Genomic DNA, 7,640 nt, shown 5'->3' with positions numbered 1-7,640 from the left:
TTTAATTCACTTACTTTGTAATATATTCTTCAACATGATTGATCCTTTGCATTTTATTTTTGTAATAGCATTAAACTAATAATATAATACAGTTGTAAGATAAGTTCTAATAATCACTGTCCACTTGTACATTTCCAATGATTTTAGTGAAGTTCAAGATTCATTAATGTACACATAGCCTCTTGGAAAGATATTTTAAGGAAATCTAATTTTTTTCAGAATGCGACATAATTTTTTTCTGGAAACAATTTTTTAGACTTATTTCTGCTGAGTTTGGCCCAAGTAAGCTCAAAATTTGCTCAAGTTTCAGCCGGAATATTTAATTTTACCTTAAATTATGTTGTTTGAGAGGTATGGAGATTTATAAAAAACAACATATTTATTTATCTATCTAGAATATATCTATCATACTTAAATGGTGCATACTATACTTTTAGTTTTGGAACTTGTTATTTTCTCACTCTAACAAAGTTGACCAAGTAAGTCAGTTCTGAGTTGCAAATAATTTGTGGTTATAACACAAGACATATCATTTAATACATTACAGTCTTTGTTATTGCTCATCTCATAAGAAATTTTTCACCTAGTAGGTACTTAATTATCTAAATCTTTAATTGTTGTGGTGTGTGCTTGTACAGAAGTCTTGCCTTACTCTGCTGAATGTGAACCACATTTTGTAAATTAAAACTTGTATCTTCTTTCACGGGTTGAATGTGTTCTTGAGAGTATTCCATTATGAACGTGATCACAGCTTATTTACAGTTAATGTGTACTGTTTGCGTAGTCTGCTTTGAACAGAGACAATCATATACATAATTATTTAAGCTTTTGTTGTCAGTGATGTCACAAATTTTGAACGTTATGTTAATCACAATTATAAAGATTAGCTAATTTTAATATCTAATTTATTAACGTGTTGGACATTTTCACCTTTGTAGGTTCAGAAATAGTGATGTTTTTAATGTTACGTAGAAAATGTTAATGAACAGAGATCTCTACTCAGTTATTGAATCAATTAATTTAACAAAATACTAGATCTTTGATACATTAAACTTTCACTAACATAATTAGATATTCATTTTACAACCGTGTGATTTAGAATGGTGAATCTTGTATCACTTATTCTAAAAGGATTATGTCTTATTATATTGTATGTTTTTATAAATATTCAGATTAATCAGAAATATAGAGTTTATAAAATTCTTTGTGTAAATACCCTGGACTTCCAACTAAAAATTTGATTATACTTTAGGTTTTTGGTATACTGTACAAACATTACATTTCAAGAAGATGAAAACAAAGACATTATATGTGGTTAAAAAGTTAAATTGTGCCAACTTAAAACATTATGTGAGCCTTATTCAGTGACACTGTACAAAATGTAGAATACTAAATATTAAAATAGGCTGGTTTGTTTATTTTTCTTTTTAAATTTGGTGGTCTTCATTCTATAATGCCTATTTCAAATACAAGTTTCCCCAAGTCAAACTATTATTCACTTCTTATTTATAAGAAAGTAACTATTATGTTCTTATTCTGCCCTAAGTTTATTAAAGATACCTAAGACAAATCTCAGATTCTTACAGTACTGAACAAAAGTCCAAGTACTAATTCCAATTTTTTACAAAAGCTGCAAAAATATAGTATTATTGTAGTTTAAATATTGTACTCAAGATATATCTATGAATTGACAATATTAGTTTAACTTAGACACTGTCAAGTCAAAATGCAAGGTGATATTCATGTGAATAATAAAAATACTTTTATCCATTGTACAGTTTGTGTATCACATAACCTCTAGGACTGTTTTTTTCAGTATCCTTATATAATGGGTCTAGTATTTACTCTCCTTTACCATGAACTTTTATTAAATCAACAAAGTAGGATAAAATGAATAGTTGATAACTTTGACATCAAATTCATAATATTGTGTTGAATGGTTCTCTGTAAAATTTATAGAATTATCTATTAAGATATTCACCAGCACAGAGTACATCTTGGTAAAGATAAAATCACTGTGAACAAATAATGAAAAGAAGTTTACGAGTTCTTGCTGATGGAGAGTGCTTACAAAATGTAGGTATAATGGACTGTTTCAGTGCAACTGTTATGTGAATGAAATTTCAATATGTCAGAAATAAAATAATTTCGTCTATACAAAGAGAGGTTGGGTGCACTTTTTCATAGCACAATGGCTATCAGTTTCCTCTGTGTAAATGTTTATAATTTTTAAAGTCACTTTAATTATTGTATCATGGTGAACAAGTAGTCATGGTGAATCAAATATTAAAGTCAAGAATATGAAGAAAAAAAAATGTTTCTTATTGCATAACTTGTTAAACTATTGCTTATGTTGGTAAAAAGATACAGATTCAAATCATGGCCTCCTCCTTTGTGGTATGTAACTTGATAAGAAAAGCATTTGAACAAAACAGCATCATGAAGATAAAAACTACTTAAAATAAATTCCTTAAAAGTATTGTCTAGCACTTTCATTACACAGATGAACAGGAAATTCATTAAACCTTAATTGTATAACCAATACTACAATCTACAACCATAAAGAAATATAATTGCTCTATTAATCTGCTGATGACTTTTCTTTAAAGGTAAAGACTTCAATAAACCTTACTTTTAAGTGAAGACCAACAATTTACAATGGTCAGATGAGAAAGTGAGAACAAGTATAAAAAGAAAAATATCTTTATGAAAATTATAGAAAGTAGAAAATAAAGGCAATTTGTTGTAAGTGAACCTTACATACTTTACAAATTTCCTCCAGAAATAATGTATTGAAAAGCATAAAATATCCTCATTTGTAACAAACAGATATTTTTAATCTCTTCAAATTTATTAAGCTTAAAATAATTATTTTGGATTATTTTATGATGTTTGTCATATTTAACTATAATTGTTATTTCTTCATTATTTGCTGTTTTTAATAGTTAGTGGTTGTTTGTTGTAGTTTTTTTCACGAATATTTTGCTAAAAAGACTTTATAATTTTCAGTAAGCAAAGAAAAAAGTAAGTTGTGTGTGTGAAGTAGGACTTGGTGTTAAGTCTGTGCTAGATAACATAACCATCGCACGCTTCATAATTTTTGAAAGCAGAAACAGTAAGTTTATTCACAAAGACGTTATACATCCAGGAAGGTATTTCTAAGCTTAAATATGTATTAACTTGCACTTATGTAAATACTTCAATTAATAAAAAAGTTTTTGCTTTGTAACCTTAGAAAGTGAAACATAGTCAAAATATTATAAACTATGTTTTCAATAATTTAATTACTATCTTTTTTTATTTTAGCATTGTGTACATTCTTTCATTGCATAGCTGTGATACATATAATTAACAGCAGAACCTGATTCCACACATAATTAAAGTAACACAAAATCTATTCCTTAACACTTTAAGTAGTTGAAAGAACATTTCAAAATGAATTGGCAAATAAATAATAAAGGTATGAATGTAAGCATACTGTATGTATGCAGTCAAGTTGTTCAAGTTTCATTGATAGGATTTATGATTATTCATTGTTGTTGTACTTCCTTTTACAAGTGGTGTGAGATAAAGCATGCTTGGATTTTTCCCCCTCTAAAAGCTTTATATTCCATGTTTGTTTATTATATAATTAGAGCTCATCCTGAAATAAAAAGCTATAGCATATTATTTATTCTGCCTTTAGTCAACACTTCCATTGAAAATGATAGGGCTCAGTGGAACTTTGGCTTAACATGGACTTCCTGTCATTGAATGCTTTTGCTTCAGAATTGTTCAGATTAGTTTCCTTCTTAAATGTTAGTTCACCTAAAGAATCAAATAGTGATTCATTTTAGGATCATCAAGTATATATATATATTTGTTTAAAACAATTTTAATTGAATAACAAGATGTTATGACTTTTTTGATTGAAACAAAAATAAATAAAAGCTTTAGACATGTATTAAAATGTTCATGATTATTAAACCCAGTGAATTTTTCAATCAGCCAAAATAATTATATTTAACACATATTTTTTAATTAATCATTTAATAACTATGTGTATGCTAAGCCTTAAATTTTATATATTCTTCATGATAAAGAAGAATGAACCATTACTCTGAAATCCTGCTTTTGTAGTTGCATTGCTTTCTTTCTCCAAGGTTTTAAATCATGCTTCATTTTATAATGTCCATGTGGTATTTGTAGGGTGGAAATGTAACCTGCACAAAGAACCAGTGTAACCTTCCCTGTCAACACCCCTATCATCAACTAGGACATTGTTGCCCTGTATGCAATGGTAAGTAAGGAAATACATATTTTTACAAGCTTGCTTGCCTGCTTCAATTATATTGCTTAAACAATCTGTTTTGGTAAACTTTTTGGTCTTTAAATTAAAGAATTAAAAAGTTATTTGTAACAACCTTGGTACTGTTAACAAATGATTTATTCATGTGTAAAATTAATGTATTATAATCAAACTTATCTTACACCTAACTGTATAATTAAAAACAAATGCAGACAGTATACAGTACATAGGGTTGATTGTGTCATATTCAAACGATTTTGAATATGCAAATCAGAATGTCAGGTGTCATACACAGCTAATATAAAGTCACAGTGGAATGGCATACTACATTTTGACATTGTTCACTATTTTGTAGGGAATGGATGCCATTAAAAATTTATCACTTATGTGACAGCCTTTCCAACACAAAATACTCATACACTTAAATCATAAAGATGTGTTCACTTTGTGGAATTAGAATTTCCAAGTCAGAGATATCTCTTGTACTTAAATGACATTGGAAAACAAAGAAATATAGGTCAACTTGGGGCACTGTGACCATCCATTATGATATTTTGCAACAACTCATACCCCATATCTTGTAAGTGATTAGAATACAATGGCAAAAGCCATCCATTTAACCCAGGCAACAGTATGCAAAATAATCATAAAGGGTTTTTGTCTAGAAAAGTGACACAAATTCCTTTCACAATGTATCTCTTCACCTGTCATACACCTCAAGCAGCTGGAGATGGCAAATGGAAAACATGCTACTGGTGTACTTCTGAAAAGGTACTACCTCCTATCACCAAAGCTATCCCAACCTTGATTTTCCCTCTAAGCATTGCTAAAAATTTTTTTGGTAATACCACACCAGTCTATTATACCCCTTTATTTTTGTGCTTATTCATAACATGTGTATCATGTGACTACCCTCCACCAATCATACTGTGCCACCTGTACTAGCACAGGTAGCTCTCTCTACTATTCTAGCACTATCCTCACTTTCTTGATTGGCATTACAGTGTATAGACATGTGTTTACTTCACTCCACGTGGTTGCTTTTTCCTTGTGATTTCATTTCAGTCTTTCACCAGTTTAAACTCAAAGTGTTTGCTTTTGAATTTTAGTTTTGTTTTTCAACGAATTCTTCCATGATTTGAATTGTAATTTGAAATATGAAATCAAATTTTATGATGGAATATGATTAAGTTCCTGCCAATATTGAGGATAGTGATGTTACAAGTCCCCAGCAAAGTAGGTTGATGATATCTACCGAGGAAGTTCAAGTCTTAATTTGCAGAGAGTTGGACATATTTACTCAGCAGTTGGTTCTTTCTCCCTTTCCCCCTGAACAAGGTTCTGAGGAAGAATTTATTCAGGGTGAAGATAATTTGGACTCTATTTTTCCAGCCCCAGCCTTTTTTGGTCAGTCACATAATGCTAACAGTCAGGAGAGTTTGCCGACCTCACCGTTCGTACACCTTGTTGACCAAGTGTGTCAAATTTTAAATCTTTATCCTTAGCCATTGATTGCTCTCTTACCTTGTTGGGTGAAGAACCTCATTCTGATTATTATGTTTTTCCTCCCTCACCCGACATCCATGTTCATGCTAAACATTTTGTTGATCAAATGCTGTCAGGTGCGGGCATGCCCCTTCCCCCTGGTCGTTGGACCAATATTATTTGGCTTACCAGTAAGCCTCGATTCACTTGTTGGATTCTCAACGGACTGCATAAGGCACAATCCAGAGGAGGAGGGAAGAAAACGAGTGAATACGATAGGGGGAGGGAACCTGAACTAAAGGCAAAGACCCTCTTACAGAACCAGTAGAACCCACAGATCTGTCATGAAGATACACCAAATGGTTGAGAACTGCTGCAACCTGGCCCCACCTGTCCTGGAAAATACAACCTGTCACCTATACTTCTGACCCCTGGAGGAATGTGAAAAATGAGGGTAAGGACTGGAACACCTGGAACGGGGTAAGGGACAAGGAGAGGAAGAAGAGGCATGGGGAACACGAACCAGTGAAGTTTGGGCGGGAACAGCCAGACAAGACAAGGAGGAAATGTAGCCTTGCTACATCAACCCTAGATTCCAAAGACTCAGGATGACCCACAAAAATGGTTTCATGCAGAAATGGGGCATGTCAAAGATCCCTCAAAAAAGACAGGGGGATATACACCTCCTCAATAATGCATTTCTCCTCAGCAATTCCTAACAACATAATAACCAGGTCTTAAAAGACAGTGCAGATGCCAATAAATGGGCCAGAGTGCATCACTGGAGGGTTCTGAGTTCATCAGAAAACTGATTATGTTACTGGGGAAACTGAGATTGATTAAAGTAGTTCAAAGCCCCCAGATCCAAGCTCCACAATCTTTGTGGGGACAACAAATATATGGGTGTAAAATCCCAGATGAGTGGGCACGACCTGTTTAATAGCTCCTTTGTGTAGGAGGGCTCAAACTGGAAGATTGGAGACCCATCATAGATATGTCCTGGCTGAATACCTTTCTGGAAACACCCCAGTTCACCATGAAGTCCTATCTTTTTCTTTGGTGGGTTTGTTCTCTGGGACTCTGGATGACAAAGTTTGATGTAACAAATGCCCATTTTCATATTCCCATAGTTCCAGGGTCACATCTTTTCTTAGATTCATCCATGAGGGCTGTGTCTCAGTTTCATGCACTGCTGTTTGGTTTGGCTTCAGCTCTTTTTGTGTGCTGTCAACTGGTTTGCTCATTTGTTAAACATCTTCACTCTCTAGGTCTTCAGACTCATCATTACCTGGATGACTGGCTTCTGTTTGCCTCTTCTCAGGCCCAGTCAGTCTTGCATACCTGATTACTTCTTTGAGATGTTGCTTAGGTGGAGTTCCTTATCAAGTTGGAGAAGTCCCTTCTCACCCATACTCAATATCTCATTCATTTAGGGGTTCTTTTCAATTCCCATCTCAGTCAAGCCCAGCCTTCTCCACTTCAGCTTGGGGATATGAAATGGGCAGTCACGAAGGCAGTACATTCACCTTCTCTCACTGCGTAAAAGGTTTTATCTCATTTTGGGAACCTGGGCTTCCTTGGAAGTTCTCATTCCCTTAGGTTGGGCACACATGTGTTCCCTTTAGTGGAATTTCTCCCATGATCTCTTGGATCGTTCTATTGCTCTCCCTCCTGGAATCAGGGCTGACCTTGCATGATGGCTTAAATCTTTCGACATGGGGTCGGGCAATTTGACCGAGTCACGTGACCTTGTGTACTCGTTTAAAGTTAACATAAATTTAATACTTATAACTCTCTATATATTAGGTATATCTTCATGAAATTTGGCAGTCTTTCAGTTAATATTACAAGTCTTTCACATACAAAA

At 33.2% G+C, this 7,640-nt stretch overlaps 1 protein-coding gene across 1 annotated transcript in view; it reads left to right on the top strand.

The window, feature by feature from the left end:
• The first annotated feature begins 4,157 nt into the window (after nt 1–4,157).
• Nucleotides 4,158–7,640, top strand: part of LOC111086116 (kielin/chordin-like protein) — a 19,034-nt gene continuing 15,551 nt past the window's right edge. Inside the window, exon 1 of the mRNA XM_022387714.1 lies at nt 4,158–4,279. The gene's annotated coding sequence lies outside the window, so the exon portion shown is untranslated. The remainder of the gene's footprint in view (nt 4,280–7,640) is intronic.

Source organism: Limulus polyphemus, unplaced genomic scaffold (assembly GCF_000517525.1).
Source record: "Limulus polyphemus unplaced genomic scaffold, Limulus_polyphemus-2.1.2 Scaffold860, whole genome shotgun sequence".
In the NCBI taxonomy this organism is placed as follows: domain Eukaryota; kingdom Metazoa; phylum Arthropoda; class Merostomata; order Xiphosura; family Limulidae; genus Limulus; species Limulus polyphemus.
Note: the sequence above shows the minus strand (reverse complement) of the source record. Positions and strands in the feature narration are given on the sequence as shown.